This window comes from Numida meleagris, chromosome 4 (assembly GCF_002078875.1).
Source record: "Numida meleagris isolate 19003 breed g44 Domestic line chromosome 4, NumMel1.0, whole genome shotgun sequence".
Lineage (NCBI taxonomy): Eukaryota > Metazoa > Chordata > Aves > Galliformes > Numididae > Numida > Numida meleagris.
The window spans coordinates 3,482,752-3,500,887 of NC_034412.1; the positions used below are offsets into that span (position 1 = coordinate 3,482,752).

An 18,136-nucleotide genomic window follows, 5' to 3' on the forward strand; every position below is an offset into this window, starting at 1 on the left:
AGGAAAAGGAAGGAAGGAAGGAAAAGGAAGGAAGGAAGGAAAAGGAAGGAAGGAAGGAAAAGGAAGGAAGGAAGGAAAAGGAAGGAAGGAAGGAAGGAAGTTAAGATGGACACTGGCTCAGGTTGCTCAGGAAGCCAGTGGGAGAGAACCAAGTGGAGCTTCCTGAAGGGTCACCTCATTGTCATACAGACTGACAAGTACTTGGCCATTCCCCACGAGTCCAGATACTAAAAATCAAAACTAACTTCAGCAGTAACAAACACAAGCTGTGGGGCAAGAAATTGGGCTTAAGTCTAAATAATAGCTACCCTAAATAGCTGGAGAAATAAATCTAGACCACTCCCATCCATAGATGTGAGCCAAATTTGCTCTATGGAAGAGCTTAATTCATCTAAATGGGTACTAGACTTGTATTTCAGTCTTTTCTGAGACAATTCTCCTTCACATGGGTAATATTTTATTACCAGCTTTCCCTGAGGAAATGTTTAATTTCATAAAAATGAACTGAAAAGGCAACATTTCACGTCAAATTCATGATTCTCCTTGCAGCAGGAATCAGATGAGGTAGTTAAGTGTCTATTCCCAAATCACAGTGCAGCAACATCTTACCTTGTTCCCTGAGTTTCTTTAGCTCTTATGTCAAATGCCATATGCAGAAATAAAAGAGATATGGATAAATGGTACGCAGCAAGAGAAAAGATTTCCAAAAAAAAAACCAGTTACAATCATTTTTCCTAACTTTAAGTAGGGATTTTTTCAAAATTTAGATTTAGGTTTCATTTCACAAGGGAATGCTCTTGAAAGCAAGCCTAGACTATTTGAAGGCTGTTTCCATATTGCAAGAGCATGATTTTTTCATGAGTTTTGTATAAAGCAATATTTCAGAATCCTGAAGGAACAAGTACCCTTCCTCCTGTTTCACCAACTGCTCCATTACTACTGCTTTAAGGCTGACAAATGGGTAAGAGACTCAAGGAAGAGTGTGTTTAAGGAAGAAGAGTGACTTGGCCCAACACAAGTCTCCAAGCCAGGGGCTGCTTGGCACTGCCACAACAGTATCACCTTCTGAACATCAGGCTTCATTGTAAATTACTGTCTACACTTTGGGTTTTCATCTTTTCTCATTACATCAGAACAAATGAATTATCTAACTTCAGACATATATCTGTCTTCTGAATACCACTACCAAAAAAGGCTTTTAGACAGCTTTGTCCCTGCAATAGAAGCATCCAGCGATGCTTCTCTCTTGCAGTAATTAGTCATCCTTTGTTTGATTCTGATTGTGGCTCACAGAGCGTTCAATTCCAACAGCTAATCAGAAAACATATGTACATTGAAAACAATGTCAGTCTAAGCAATGTTTTGCTACTAATAAAATTAATTTTATACTTAGTATTCCAAATCCTAATTTCTTTTGAACTCTTAAACAGAAAGCATACAGGAATTGGTCCATTGTCCAGGGAAATTCTGCCATGTCCCAGTGAATGGATACCAATCTTTTATAGCAGCAGGGTGGTAGGGGAAGAACTCTTGGTCAGTTACAAATGGAAGAGGACTCAAACAGGCAAAACACAAGTCATACCAGGCAGGATGCCAGTGCTAAAAAGAGCTTTAGCAACAAGTGACATCCAAAAAAATTTGTAATGGGATGACTGCTAATCATACAGGCTTCTAGGAAGACACTACATTGGTGACCCACTCATCAATTACCACAAAGATGATAAAGGGCCTGGAGCACCTCTCATATCTGGAAAGGATGAGGAGCCTGGGGAAAAGAAGACTGAGGGGGGATCCGAATAATGTGAATAAATATCTAAAGGGAAATGAGAGGCAAATGGATGAGGCCACGCTCTTCTCGGTGGTTCACAGCGATAGGACAAGGAGCCATGGCTTAAAATTTCTTTACAGTGAGAGTGACAGAGCACTGGAACAGGCTGCCCAGGGAGGTTGTGAAGTCTCCTTCTATGGAGATATTCAAGACCCATCTGGACGCCTGCCTGTGCGACCTGCTGTAGGGAACCTGCTTTAGCAGATCCCTTCCAACCCCTGCAATTCTGTGATTCTGTGAAACAGACAAGTAACTTCTCAGAACGAGTTTAAAATACTCTTCAAGCTGTAAGTGAGATGTTTAAGAAACACTGGTTTCTTTAACCCAGCATGAGCATTAGATCACTGGATGCCCTGATTTTTTCTCCTTCCTTTCTATTTTCCTTTTTTAATCAGATTGTCACACTGACGCCCCACTATAAACATCCACTTGCAGCAAATGAAGTGATGACCGAAGTCATGATAGCCCCTACCAGGACACAATATGCTCTACAGTTTGCATCTCAAGCAATAGATAAAGGATGCTGTTTGGGCTGAGCTCAAGAAAACGTTATCATAGGCGTTCCCCTGTACAGCAACCACAGCTCTTCATTGAGATGCAGGTAGTGCCTCGATACCAAAGACTGCAGTGCATCATTAAAGTGCTGTGAAGACAAACAACACTCATGCTGCATACCAAGTGGTATTACATTTAACTGAATCATTTTATTATGAATACATCCAGATCTGCCACTGGGAGCCACTTGTGTAAAACGTGCTGGCAGAAATGGATCTGCACTAATTACATTTCATGCATATTTCAGAATTAACCTCAGGGATATGGAAAGGTGGCAATAAAGAGGAATTTTATAACTAAGTTCATTTGCAATTGGCAGCCTCATGAAGAGCAGCCTTCCTCAGAGATAACCCCAGAACATCTCACGTTAGGGCGTTTATTGCTGTTATCGGTGCTTTGCTGAAGCACAAGACACATGAAGATTTGGTATCTCTTTGTAACACCGAACCTTTATCAGAAATGAAGCCCTTTCAAACAGGAAAGAGTGAAGGACTTCAGCTAGTGTGCCACTTCAGCTCAAAGGTGGGAGAAGCAAAATGCCCGTATTTCCCTCCAGAGAGCATCAAAATGCCACAGTGAGGCTCCATCACTATGAGATTTCCTTTCCAGTGTTTCTCCCCATCCCTCTGAGCTTTCGGAAACCTCTTTTAAGGTTGCACTTTCAAGCTTTTTGTCAGGGAAATGCGGAAAGGTTGGTTCACCCTTTACCTTCACCTATTTCAGCACCGAGTTGCCCAGTTCACAGCTTTCTGCTGCCTCTGACCCTTCCACTCATCTCCCACTCCTTTTCCAGGAACTTCAGCTGATTACCAAATGAGAGAAAGGGGCATCCGCAAGCTTCATTAAAGCAGAGAGAAGAATGAGATTTCAGCTCTTTGGGAAGAAGCCAGCAATCTTCGGGATGCACAGCTGATGCTGAATGCCCCCAGATCCCCAACACCTGCGAACATAATAGAGAGATCACCAATTATTTCCAGTTTCTGCTTGAGAATGGGATTCAGAGACGAATAGCTCACTCTGCAGAAGGTCTGCTTTGCTTATTATTTTCCTCATTTACCACTAAATACACGTGGGTTCATTTCATAATGAGTTGTCAACGACTATTTTCAGTTATTATTTGTTTTATATCAACAGCCAGAGCACTGTTGCACTATTATTCATGCTATGAATGCACAACATGCTCCAGTGATACCCTGTTCCTACTCCAGCACGTTACGTTTCGTGGTTCTCACATTCCTTCACACAACTGCAAGAGAATCAGCTCAAAGATCCCAGTCCATCCTCCCAGTCCCCTGCTCTTCAGACAGCATTTGTCAGACTGGCTCATGCACGGTGTGTTCAGAGGGTGCATCAGCAGCAAACAGGCAATGCATCCAAGGTCACGCAGCAGATAAAGGGCACAGCTTGCAATCGGCCCTGCTCCTGGTCTCACTACAGTGCAATGCCTCAGCTAATGAATCGTGCTTCTTTTCTTTCCACAGTTCATGCCTTTCTTCACTTGATGCATCTGCACCGAGACGCTGCTTTTGCAATCAGGCAAATGAGAGGAAGCAGAATTGGAACAGCCACAAATCGCTCGCGTGCAGAAAGCAATTGGAGCTATCAGAGAAAAGTTTAAACGACTCGAAACCGCGTTGGCAGGCCTCTGTTTTGCAAGGGTCTCCAAAGATCTGGGAGTATTAAATACGAGCTCTGCAGCCAATAAAACAGGTTAGGAAGCGATATGATAAATATCCCCCGTGGGGCTGATGCAGAAGACCAACAGCTGAGATGGAGATATCATGGTCTGCTGTGCACATAAATGAATAGCTAATTTCTAAGCCATCATTTACTTGGTGCGTTGTGAAGGGCGTTTATTGAGCATATGGCTGTAAGTGCTCCTGACAACGGGAAACTGCCAATCCTGCAGGGCAGGCGGGGACTGTCCCCTGTGGCATTCCTGAAAACTCAGGAAGCGGGGTCACAGCGCAGAGCAGGAAGGACACAAGCAGCCAGAGATCAGGGTTGGGTACACACAGCACAACCATCCACAGTCCCACCGCAGGGAGCATTCGTGGAGTCCTGAAACGTCATAGAAACACAGCATGGCTGGGGTGGAAGAAACCTTAAAGACTCCCCAGCCCTAACCCTCTGCCATGGGCTGGCTGCTCCCACCAGCTCAGGCTGCCCAGGGCCCATCCATGGCCTTGGGCACCTCCAGGGATGGGGCACCCACAGCTCTTGGCAGCAGTGCCAGGGCCTCATTGCCCTCTGAGTGAAAAATTCCCGCCTAACATCCAACCTAAATCTCCTCTCTTTTCATTTAAAGCCATTCCCCCTTATCCTATCACTATCTGCCCATGCACAAAGTTGATCTCCCTCTTGTCTATAAGCTCCACAACGTCAGATTTGCTTTAAAAAGCAGAGCATCCGATTTTCAACTGTTCAGCAACAACTTCACTCTTCAAAATCGTTTTGCAGAAATGTCTGGATACTCAGCAAAACCTTCTCCACGGAGCAGGTTCCTCACAGGTATAAACTCACGTAGCTCCAGGGGAGCGTGGGTTTCATGGCATGGGAATCTGCCCGCAAAGTTGTATGTAAGAAAGAAGAAAAACCATTCTCGCACAGTAAATTCCAACTGTTAGAAAAATAAGAGTTTAGCAGTTTTCAGCAGCTGCAAACTTGGCCTAATGAAATACATGAAGATTCTTAAAATTCACATCAAGTTTTCTCATTCTTAAAAAGAAAAAAAAGCTATCCTCTAATTTTTTCCTTCCACATTTCCAGATATTACAATATTTCTCAGTTGAAAATTTCTGCATTCTGCATTTTCTTAATCTATTCCATGATTGCTTAATGCCATATGCTTTGGAGCCTTTAGTCCCTTCAACATCAAGAGCTTCCCACCATAGATGACCAAATAACACTAAGTCCTTCCTCCAGTCATTTCCTTTTGACTGATAACCATGTTCATATGGTCCTTTATATTTGGTTTAAGAGAAGGAAATTCCCTGAGAACACCCGTCTGAAGGATGTAACAAAATGGAGTCCAAAGAAACTCTGTTCTCAAAGATAATTTTACAGCTGGAATTACATAGTGATTGTGTTGGAGGCAGAGCAGCAAATAAGAATAAAATCCTCCCTCATTCAGTGGCTCAGGATTTGTATGCAACCTCTTCGTCTACAATCAGATGTAGGCGGCGGGCTGTACACCAGTTTGATATCCGAGATCTACCAACTTTTTGGGACCTATCCTGCTATATCTCAGGGCTTGGGCAATGCTCCAAGTAAAATCAATGACAACCAAGGTGAACCTGCTTTTGACAATGGATCTCCTCAGCATGGCTAGTGCTTATTTGGTGCAGCTCCAGCAGCTGTCCTCTCCATCCCAAAGGACACAATATCAGAGTGCTGGTAGGGCCCAGCACCAGCATACCCACACCACAGATCCCACACTGACACATCACCCTGGTACTGCTCTTTTTCAGGGGGTTTGGTTCAATCTGCATGTAGTTTGGCGCTCATAACTACTCACTTCAATAAGGTGACGTGGGTGGAAAGATCAGCTGATGGCTCAAGAGGAAAAAAAAATGCTGCAGCCTTCACCTTCAGGAGAACGAGCTGATGTTTCAAACAGGGAAACTGGAGCAGCAGAGAAGGAAATAACTTGTACCTGCCAAAGAGGGATCAAATTGAGGGGGGGGAAAAAAAGACTCTGTCAACCTTGACATTTCCAATCAGCTGAAGGTGGTTTCCCCATTGGCAGCACAGAGGTCCAGCCCTATTAACCATCCCCAACTGGCAGGTCCGTATGTTTTAGTACCACTGCTATGGCTGTTCTCCTTAACGAGACAGAAGGGGTTTGCTTATGAGGAGAGACTGAAAGACCTCAACGTACACAGCCTGGGAGTGTGACAAATAAGGGGGGAGACAGTGCGAGAGTCATTGACGGCAGCCAACATAAATAGAAAAAACTGCTTAGTGCAGTACAATGATTATAAATGTGAGTAATGGTTTGCAGCTAGGATGAGGGTAATTTATCCTGAATATTAGAAACGGCTCTAACTGAGCTGAATTCATATTCCGTGCTGTCAAGGAAATGGACTGAGTGACATGAGAGGTCTTTTCTCCTGTAATTTCCATCGTCTTATGACACAGTGACATATCTCGTGCCCACCTTTGCATTCCATTCAGGTCTTGCATAGGTACAGCAACAGAACAAACCTCAGCCAGCGGGTCCAAACCTCTGGTGCTGTGAGCGACATATTAAGTCTTTTTGGAAATTTAATAATCCAACTTTAATGCAGTTTGGATATTTTCTTGCTGCTTGATCGTTTATAATTTCTTTTTACAGTTCCCATTGGACAGCTGCCCTGAAACTAGCTGCCCTAATGATAATTGCATACTTAAATCTTTCAGGACCAATTTATGTATGTTCTTGTGCCAGTACTGTCCTTTCACCCAAATATTTTTCTAAAACTTTCTGTTTATTAGCTTAAAATATAAATGAATGCAATTGTTGCTTCCCCCAGCTTAGACTTACCGAAGAACTCTGGGCTTACAAAAGAAAACAAACCCAAACCACAAATATGCAACAAGCAGTTTGCCTTCTCATTAACCAATGACCTTTTCTGCATTTTATACTGAAAAATTAAAAGCTATCACAGAATTGTTGCCAAAATATAGAGCATTATGAAACTGTCAATGAGCGTCCCAATGTTAATATCTCCACAAGTTACAACGGCTTCGTATCCATTGTAAGCTCTATATCTAAGGTTGTACGTGGCACTGTCCCTGTGCAGGCACTCCAGGCCAACCCACACCATCTCTTGCTAGCATTCAGGCTGCAGAACCAAATCTTTTTGCTTGCAAGAGGAACAGCGGTAGAAGAACCACTGCTGTCCCCAACAAAATGGATTACTGGAAGTTATACAGTTACTGCATATGTGGAGGTTGAAACTTCCATGGTTTCAAGTGGTTATTATCACTACCAACTGGTTGTGGTGTCTCTGATTGTCAAAGGCATTTGCTCTGTGGTCTCCTCTCTGCTGTCTCTTTCCATTGACCCATTTCACTCTACAGACTTCTAAAATGGCAAGAAAACAACTACAGTGAGTGTCCTGTTGCTCACTAATCTAAAACTGTATTTATCAAGGAGCAAAACCAGCTTTATTCAGTCGCATCCATGCCAACAACTCTTAAAGATCCCCCAAAAGCTTGATTTCTATCACTTTTAAAGTAACTCATCCAGATATTTTAATTATCGACAATGAAATCAAACACGCAAATCCTGTCAGCCTTACCTGCAAAAAAACAGAGAGCGCCCTCAAGTTGACCCAAAGGTATTGAGATGCTGCCCAGCCCTGATCTCACCATCAATAACACAAGGCTGAGCCAATGGATCAGGATGGTGCAGTGAGAACTTCAGACAGAGCTGATACCTCTGGCGACTTTGCTGACATTCAGGGATGAGTTCCATCCCGAGGATGAAGTGCACACACCCAACAACTTGCTGAAATCTCCAACTGTGAGGGCAAGGGTGATTTTCATGCATTCCACTTAGCTTAAAAAAAAAAGGTAATTTCAACACTTTTCAGTTCCGTGGGGAATGCAGTGGTATTGCCTTCTCTGCAGGCTGGTCACTGCTGAAATGGCAAAAGGTGTAAATTAATTCCAATTCTAATGAGGTGTTTTATTTTTTTTTCCTGAGTTTGGACACCTGAGACCACAAGCTTATTTCAGATGATCTATTGAATAGCTGTCAGTTGGTAACGATGTGTGGTTCCTGGGCGCACCCTGATCTGGTGAACTTGGCTGGAAGCTGCTGTATCTTATTAGTAATCTCCTGAGGAATTATCCAGAGTGCATTTTACCTCAATTTCCTCCACTGTCTTTCACTAACCAAAAGCAGTGGAGAACGGAGTTAGGAATATAACCCTGTGTTGTCATGACAGATTCCTGTCTACAGTAGCAAGTTGTCTTTCCTTTCTGTGTCTAATAAAAATATGAGAAACAGAGAAGTGAAATTCAGCTTCATAATACTTATGCAGAAAAATCACAACTAAAACTCAGCAATAAAAAAATGCTAACAGAAATGATCTGTTCCTGCATTTTACACTGACATCATGATAGTTTAGACAATAAGTGATACATTTGAAGAACAATTTAATTCACTCCTAAGAATAAGGACCTCTGCTTCATGAAATGTAAGCATACCCTGCTTTTATAAGGTGCTGAGCAACCCACACTCAGTGCTTTGCTAGCGGGACATTAAGAGTAGAGACAGGATAAGTGATGTTGTGGATGGATAGCTTAAACCAGAAATCAAAAGGAAACCAAATCATTTTTCTCATCGTGATGTATAAAACAATCCTTGGAAATGAATCATGAGTTTTCTTTTACTAGAAATGTTTTGGTTTTTTTTGAAAAAAAAAACTTTTCAAGAAGTGGAGCTTAAGAGTTACTTTTATAACATGTCAGTCATTCCAATGATAAAACTTGACTTTGCGAGTGTTAAGGTAAATATTCTTGATTTTTATCACGCATCTCTTTAAGGCCCCTTTCCAACCCAAACCACACTATGAATCTACAATTTTTAACATGTTCCTCCCCTTCCCTATACTGTTATTTTGCCAATACAAAATTTGATTCACATTTACAGGCAGTTTTAAGCCGTCTTAAGTAACATTTTTTTATTTCAAGAGTTTTATGGTCTGAAGAAGCTCACTTCACTGTAGGCAAGTATGGAGCTTCAGTGCATCTACTCAATACACCATCACACACTCGAGATGACCATCACACCCTTCCTAGAAATTTACAAATTTAAAGTCCTCTACAGAAAGATGAGGGCAATTGCCATTGTACTATCCCCATGATACGCCATCTACACAAACATTCATACACAATGAGTTCACATCATCCAGATGCTTACCCATTTATGCCGATAGGAGCACCAGCACTATCTCTGGCTGCAGCCAAATTCCAAGTGAGAAAAAGCCCAGATATCCCATCACATACAGAGACACCAAAAATAAATAAAAGCCAATGACAGCATTCAGGTAAGGGCATAAATCAATTCCTGGCCCCAGCCAGTGTTCAGCAAAAACATGTGATGAGTGCAGTGCACGCATTCTGTGGAAAGCACTCACCCAACAACCTTTAACCTTCTTCCCTCATGTGTAGATAAGCCTCCAATATTTATTAACCTCATCTCATTTCCTGTCTCCACAAACTCTCCTGCTCAGTTATGTGTCTCCCAAGAACTTGCCAAATTCCACCTTAAAGCCATTTGGATTCTTTCTCTTTACAAGGCATTTGGAGGAAGACAGAAATTCTTCCTCAAATAGCAAGGAAGCCCCAATTTTAGTGTCTTATGTCAAGTAGCCACAATAATTTGATCATGCAATCGCATCATATTTTAGCTAAGGCAAGTTGTTTGTTCTTCATCACAAATATTTAAGCAAGAATTCATAACCCCTCTTCCAACATGGATAACAATTTGAACAAGCCAAACTAACTTTTATCTCTCCTCCCCCAGAGTTGAACCAATTCCCTCGAACTTTTAAAATACACTTCCCTGGTTCCATCTCCACTGAAGGCAATCTTTTTGAACAGAGGTTACCAGAACCATACCTGTATTTTCTCATTTTGCATCTACCCACTCTGCATCCTGACTACAGGCCACCTCCCTGACTGAAGCCACTGGAGATGCTTCACCTGCTCTGCTCCAAGACAATCACCATGGGACGCCTCCTAAGGTCCCCCTCACACTGGTGGTTGCAGTCACTCTACATGAGCAATTTGGCCTAGATCCACTGAAATTTGAGAAAATCATCTTCTTCTCTTTCAGCATGAGACCCTCAGAATGTCATCTTCTGGAATGCAGATGGTCGGGACGCTTAGAAACCTCGCTCTGTAGGGAAGAGAAAAATAGTGGTTGTTAAGTCACAACAGCATCAAGAAGGTATAAGGGCAATAAGTCCACAAGATGTTCGCCACTATTTCCCTTTTATTTCCAACAGACACAGTACCTGAGACTTTTTAAGTTAAAACTTATGTAAACAACTTGGCATATTCTAAGCACATGATTTACCACAAAGACAGTACGTGCTAAATGTCTTCATATTTACAGCCAGTCTAACCTACAAGGGTGCTTGAAATCATTTCCTTCTGGCCCTTCTGACACTCTCACTTTTTCCTTTTTTCATCCCATACCTCTTTTGTCAAAATGGCTCAATTACAAAGCGTAATGCTTTTTAAATGAATAAGCACAGCGGAATCACTGCCAGCCCCTACAAATAGGCTCCGAACCAGCAGATTGGATACGTCATTCTAACACAGCCGATTTGCCATACTCTGCTATTTGCACCTTGTCATCAACAGGTAACGCCAATCAAGGATGATGAAGAGATGGAGGGTATGACTGGGCTACAGCCTGAACTTAGCAATGAGTCCGTTCCTTGCCGCCAGCACCTTACAGAGGGATTTCTTTTTTATGTATATACTACAGATTATAATACTTTCACATGGTTTTCTGTGACATTCCATCTTGGCAGCCTTTTTTGCCAAAGTCAAACAATAGGACTCTTTCCCCTTAGAGAGGCAAGTTGGTCTATAAAGAAGTGACATAATTCAATAGTTAGGACAAAAGGCTGGGGCAAAGGAAACCTGGTTTCTACATACATTGTATCAGTGATCCTTGGCAAAACTCTCTTCTTTCTGACTCTGTGAGTCATGCTGTTTTGAACTCCGAGCTCTTTCACCCCTCATTTGTCTTGTATCCCTGCACAGAATGAAGCGTACCAGGACCTCACTCTGAACTGACAACTTGCAGTATTACAATACAATCAATTACGCTATATTTTTAGAATAAGTCTGAAATAGAGACCACCTAGGAATAATTTTTCATAAAGGTTGAAAGCTCCAACTGTACTCTTAGAATAAAAAAGATACCAAAGAAATAGGGAAATGTTAGAAAATTTCAGTTCAAGACATTGTTCATGCTCTCAGAGAACCATGCATAGACATTTTAACGAGATAGCAAAGATTTTCACCTTTCACATCACCACTTTCTGAAACTATGACCGTTCTCCTCCGGTATTTGCTCCTGTGATGTCCTCTGGCAACATAATCCATGCAGAAAATTATCAGAGCTCTTTAGCAGAAAGACATCCACTTATTTTTATCTGAATTCTGAAATATTTAGAAGGTGCCATTTAGTTTTTTGAATTCTCCCATACCGTAAGCAATGTGCCTCTGCTCACATTTAAATGTTTCTCATTCTGAAGGCTATGCAGCACTCTAAAATTGCAACAGACTCATCAGCTTGCAAAGCTTTCCTTTATGCTTGGGGAATTTTATTATTATTACAGTAACGTAGCAGAGATGAGGGTCCCCATTGTGTCTACTCCTTAAATAATGAACAGGGAACTGAGGCACGCAGAAATGAAGCACGTTGGTTGAGGTCACACAGAGGGTGAGAACTCACTGAATGTGCGACCACAGTTGGAAGCGTGTCCATCCTCGTTACCTACCGGCCTACTCTAAGATGTCCAAACTGCAGCAAGAGCAGAGGCAAAGCAACTGGTCTAAGGAACAGACCAGACACCACCCATGCAGCAGAAACAGGAGAATCCAAGACACGAGCTCATGTAAGAGAGCTGTATGGACTTGACAAGCGTGGCCCTACATCCTTGTTTTTCCTGACCCCATCTCAGTTGTGACTTCATCTTGCCAGAAGAGGCTAACATTAAACACCGGTTAACTTTCTGAGGCCAAGAAAGCGAATGCCAGGAGCAAGCTTTTCATTCATTTCTACCACTCTGCTCTCCTCTGCACAATTTTCTGCAAGTAGAGCAGCGGCCACAAGTTCCACCTGCGAGGCACTGAAGTGGCACGGGTTTAAAATTCAGCTTTTAAAAACTGGAGAACCCACAAAGCTGCCAAGGCTTTAATTCTAGGTACTTGAATCAGAGCGACAGCCTCTGTCAAGATGAGCAGAAATGACAGCAGCTTGCAGCTGGACCATTCCCCTGGTAAAATCCATTTATTTTAGGCATTTTTGATGAAGAACTTTTCCAGTTGTTCCTAAAGTTACGCTCAAAGGCCAGTGACTAATAGCCTGGAGAACAGAAATTGGAGCTTGCAGACTGAGCACCCAAAGGGAATCCGAATGACTGCTGCTATGAAAACAAATGGTGCTGTGTAGGAGCACCTCCAGCAAATGAGCTCCCATCCATTTTAACCAGCTCCAGGGCCACAGGGGCAGAAAAGCCTGGAAATGAATAACGAGTGACAGCGTGGCCGAAGGCAGGGGAATGCCCCTCAGCACCAGACCCAGAGGCCACCAGGCCTGCCCTAAATCCAAGCGCTGTGCTGAGAGGCAGATCTGTAGAAATAAAAAATGAGGGTTGTGCTGAAATCATTGCGGAACTGACTGGAGAGCCAGCAAGGTTTGCACCCGGTCCTTCTCGCATTTTAAAACCGCAAGATACATATTGCACTTACATTTAATAACGCATATATATAAAACATGCAGAGGAAGAAGCGGTGGCTGCTCCCTGAGCATCCCAGGAGTTGGGTGAACAGAACTCGCATCAGCTCAGGTGCACGGGGGCTGCTGGTTTCCTCTCGTACAAGGAGGGCACGAGGACAGCGCGTCCTGCTGCGCTCTTGTGCCTGAAGCACTGTGCAAGGTCCCACGTCGCCCCGACACCTCAGTAAATGAGAACTGGACAAACAGCAATTTTGATCTCTAATTACTCCGGTGTGTCAGCCTTGCAGTTTAATTTGTGTCTAGCAAAGACATGATCACAACAGGTGTTTTGGGTTTTTTTTTTTTTTTTTTTTTTTGGCACCTCAGCTGTATTTGCCTTCTGCATTACTTTGCTAATGCAAGTTGTTTCCATATATTGGCAGAGAATTACAGAAGCATTATTGCATGCTCATGAAAAACAGCTCTAGACTGTAAGAGGTCAACAGATTGAACCTCCCTCACTTTGGCATCATCAGCAGTTGCTGCTGTGTGTAGTTCATACAACAGAAAGGGCTTTCCTTATGCTGCCATGAGAAAACACACTTACCTTTAATGCCTTGGTAATGTGGACAACATTTATTTTCTCTTTAGAAACAATAGCTCAGCTCTCATGGAGATGCTTCTACTATAGAGAACATCATCTTGCTCAAGTCTTTGCTACTTAATGTTTTTTTCATATTAGACATGTCAAAAATGCAAGTAAAGCTCAGCTGCAATCTAATTTCCCTTAGTCCCGTTCTTATAGACTGGACGGGATGTTTTCCTCCACTCATGGCAACCAAAACCCTCTGAGAAGCTTCAGAACTTTCTCCCAGGAGGTTTCTTCTGTTGGAATTTCCTAAAACTTCCCATGAATAAAAGCACGTTAAACAGCTCCGAGCGAGAACTCCGGCTCACACGTTGTGCTACCGCATTTTTAGACCTGATTTTTTGGCTTCCGAGAGCACTTGGGTGGCTTGCCTAACTCTCTGCATCTCACAAGGGAAGAGAAGATCGATCGTCACGCTAGGACCAGCAGAGCTTTTGGGAAGTTCCACCTGCATCTACAGATCCAACTTTGGCCCATCACCACCTTTGAGAAGATGACACATCCCCACCGCATTACGTCCTCGACAGGAATTTCTGATCTCCCACTGCAGGAGCTGCTGTTTGTCGCTCTCCTCAAGCAGATGCAGAAAAGCACACAGAATTATGAATACCACACGGCTCTGCAAACAGCGGTGAGAAATGGTTGCCGCATTTTCCTCGATAAGCGATGCGAAATCCTCCCAATTAACATTTTAATTAGAAAGTTCACTTACCATGAAACCGTCCTGAATTTTCTTAAGGGTTCTACCCCTTGCTCCGCAGCATTTTCCACCAGCTCTGAGATGAGGGACCTGGGGCTGAAGGGGAGTTTCTAAGTGAACTACACTCGTAGCTCGTGCTTGATTCTCTTTATTTTAAAACTTCAGGCACTCAGGCCTCTATATCACCATCACTCGTCCTTGAAGACTAATGCAGCTTTGGGAAAAAAAAGCAATTACCCACTCTGGAAAGCCTCGTAGTTACAATTATGAAATAATAAGATGTCAAAGGCAAACGCCTAATTTAGATATAGTGTTTTAAACTTCGTTTAGTGAACTACTACAAACTATTTTCTCCAACCACTGCACCCACTTAGTACAACAATGCCTTTGGCTGGCACAGAAAGCAAATTTGCACAGCTTTAGCACAGCACTGCTGAAAGTGCATTAGAAATTGATAACCTATTTTGCTCACCGTGTCACACCAGTAACGCATTGCTTAGCGCTCCCATTCCATTCCCTTTTTTGAATACACTTAGTAAGCAGGAATACTTCTGTCTCTAGGGTAAAAAAAAAAAAAAAAGAAAGCGCAGTGTTTGCAGAGCAGTCACTTTCTGAGCATTGAGGCTGAGGGACAAGTGTCACAGCCTCTGGTGCTCCCCACACCAACACTCCAGCCGCCCTTCATGCCCACCTTCCATTATTGGCTGAAAAATCCACCTTCAATTGAGTGAAAAATTCTGCAAGAATACCAGTGGCAACGTCTAAACAAAGACAAATTTTAAACCGGAGTTTTCGGACCAACCAAATCTTCAGGCAATGCACATTTTTGGGAATGGCAGACTCCTAACATTGCAGATTCTCACCACGCGTGCTGCCAGGTCAGATCTTACTCATCTTAATGCCATCTGAGCTCTGATAAGAAGCACTGCAAGGTGGCAGAAGGGAAGAGATTACGCCCCTTATCCTGTAATTGTGTTCTCTGATAGCGTCCAGGTACCATTATCACAGCCCAAGCTTTTTATGAGTGCAACGCAGGCACACACAACTCCTGCACCTCAAACGCTGGCAAGCAGCGCTCCTCATCCTTACAACAGGCATTAAGAAAAACCATATGCTTGCACAGATTTTGCAAACTGTTGTGGAGACACGCAATATGTGCTGAGAGAAGCCAGTCGCACACAAACATCCAGGAACCGGAGCTGGCGTAAGGGCTCGTGAAGCCATCTACCCATCCATGCTGCCCAAGCCCTTGTTGGGATCTGGGGCCGCCTGCGGGTCCCACAGCACACGTGCTGTGCCCCAGCCATAGCCGGGTGAAGGAGGAAAAGGTGCAAGCTGAGTTATGGAGAAGAGTTATGCCACGCCACTGCATTACAGCTCATGAAAACCATTTTGCATTGGCTCAGAATGGAAGTACCACGTGTACAAGGTTGCATGCAAGCTGTAGGGCAGGAGAACGAGACAGACACCAAGGAGGGACAGCACTTTGATGGAAACACTTCAATAAGCCAAGCCTTCCTTCTCCACCTTGGAGGCAACAACTGCTCCGTTGTAAACTTCAAGTCTGTGCTACAGCATGAGGAAAAGTTGTTTCACCTCAGCCTCAAAGGGGTCAGTTTAGCACTGCCTACACCTCTGTTCTTCCTATAGAAAGCCAAAACCTTGGGACTGGCTATTTTTAAGCAGTGAAGCCCAGGATGAGATACAATTGGTCCCTCATAATACACTGAAAGGCCAAACAAAGAAGGGGAAAAAAGAAGAATTGGTTGAGAACAAGGTTAGTGAATTCTTCGTCATAAATTAAGTTTATGATAGATATTTAATTTCAGTCTTTGAAGGCTCTCTCCCCCTTTCATCCTGTTTTAAAATGATCTCTAACAAGAGGAATAAGGACAAGGAAGATGGCTTTAAAACAGAACTTGATAGATTTATCATCAACATTATATGGTAGCTACTTCTGCACTTCTGTAACAAGAAGCCAAGGTTATGACCCAGGAGCATCTTTTCAGGTGTAGTTTCAGTACCAAGCTTACAGCTCATTAGCGGTTCTTCTCCCGAAACACGTTTCCTACTGGTTTCTCTTGAAAGCACAATCTGCCCAGGAGAGAGAAAACCAAAACCCTGGAGCGAAAAATGACAAAGCGAACACACGTACTGAATCATCACACAAAGCTAGGAAAGTTCCCACAGCTCGCAAGCAGAAATTGCCTGCAGCACCTGCTTTCAGAAGGCACTGGTTAGTCCTGCAGGAAGACAGCCAGACCGAGCATGGCAGAGCAATATTCCCAAGTGGAACAGCCAGTGCCTAATCCCCCAGCTAAGTGATAATCACCGCTGTGCCAAAAGTGAGGGTTGCTATCTCACACGTTCGCTTACATTCATCTCCCTCTCATTCTTTTGATAATGGAATCATCTAAAAACAGATTTGTGGCAAGCTTGTCTAGACACCCTTTTCATTCCCCACCCAACTGACAGAGAATCATACGCTGTCTCTTTGTAAAATAAAAAGATCAGATAACAGCTGCAGAACAAACAAGACATGTTTTGCTTTGTCACACGGTGAAAGATTTGAAAAGAACACTACGACAAAACACTTCAGTGATAACCCAGGTAAGGTTGTATGAGAAGATAATGGTTAATCAAGGCTGATTCTATCCCACCACCTTACCGTGCAGACATCGTGTTCTGACACTCAACCAGTTCTTCCATGAATATCACACCCACAACCACACGCCAGCTCAAGATGAAGCTTATATCAAAGCTGGGCACCTGACACACCTTAAAGACTTTTAAACCAGACATAAATCAATTTAAGCTTTTCATCATTTCTTTACAGATAAGCGATTAAGACAATGCTTCTCTGCATCATTAACAAATACACAAATTTTTATTCTGTATGTTAACACTATCGTATCAATTATAGCCCACGTTCACAGTAGGAATTTTCTGTGGGGAATCCGCAACATCGGCTGCTGTGTTAGAAATCCTTAGGAAAGCAACTTATCTTAGCTGCTCGAGGAACTTGAATTTTAAGTGCAAAACCACAATGCAATTGAGATAAGACGTGCCCTAACTCGTACTCAGTGAAAGATAAAGCTGAGTTCATAAGACTACCAGACATGGACTCATTGTACACGATAGAAGAGAGTGACCTGACCTCAGTCTCCAGGTTTTCCCACTACCAGGCATGGATGACAGTGCCTAACTTCACACTACTTTAAAAGTTAAAAAAAAATATCACAGTAAGTTTACACATAAAACAAGAAACTTTGGCTAGAGTGCCCGAAGCTTAGCACTACACCAGGCACCCTTACCCAATAAAGGTTTTAGGAAAAATTGGTGAACAGAAATAGCTCATTTAACAGACTCTTTGATTTTAATGTCAAGGTGTCAATTAGCAGGACATCTTTGGGACCCAAGTGGTAATATACGTATATACATTAACTGTACCTGCAGAACAAGTACATAAACTCAGTGTCATCGTTCAGCTGGTTAGACGACTGCCAGCTGTTCCTCTCACTCCAAGTCAATAGAAACCCTCCATTTTATTAACTAGGTCCAGTTCACAGAAAGTAACCCAAGCTTATACATGTCTCTCCTTACAGCCACTGTACAGTTCCCCCAGTACCAAACGCTATTTTCAAATCAAGTACTAAATGCTGTGTGTGACTTTTTCCCTTTCTTTTACCTAATTATTTTTCATTAAGCCCTTTGGAACAAGGGCTTTATCAGCTTACATCATCCAAAATGAAGAGCAGTCAACCATTTCGCTTCCAAGATGTGAAACAAAACATGATGCTCACAGTGAGGCAGGCTGCCTCCTTCCTCACTGCTTCTCTTCTGCCATTCTCCATGAAGTGACAGTTTATCATGTCACATATAATAAATAACAAAGTTTCTAACTAAGTGGTATAGCATAGCTTCGTAATGTTACTGAGCTCAGCTTGC

At 42.9% G+C, this 18,136-nt stretch overlaps 1 long non-coding RNA gene across 1 annotated transcript; it reads right to left on the minus strand.

Annotated features, from left to right (window-relative positions):
- Window positions 2,053-8,762, minus strand: LOC110398579. The gene is made up of 3 exons (XR_002438479.1): window positions 7,669-8,762; window positions 5,901-6,038; window positions 2,053-3,323 (listed from the first exon to the last, which is right to left on the minus strand). It is a non-coding gene; the product is annotated as an uncharacterized LOC110398579 (long non-coding RNA).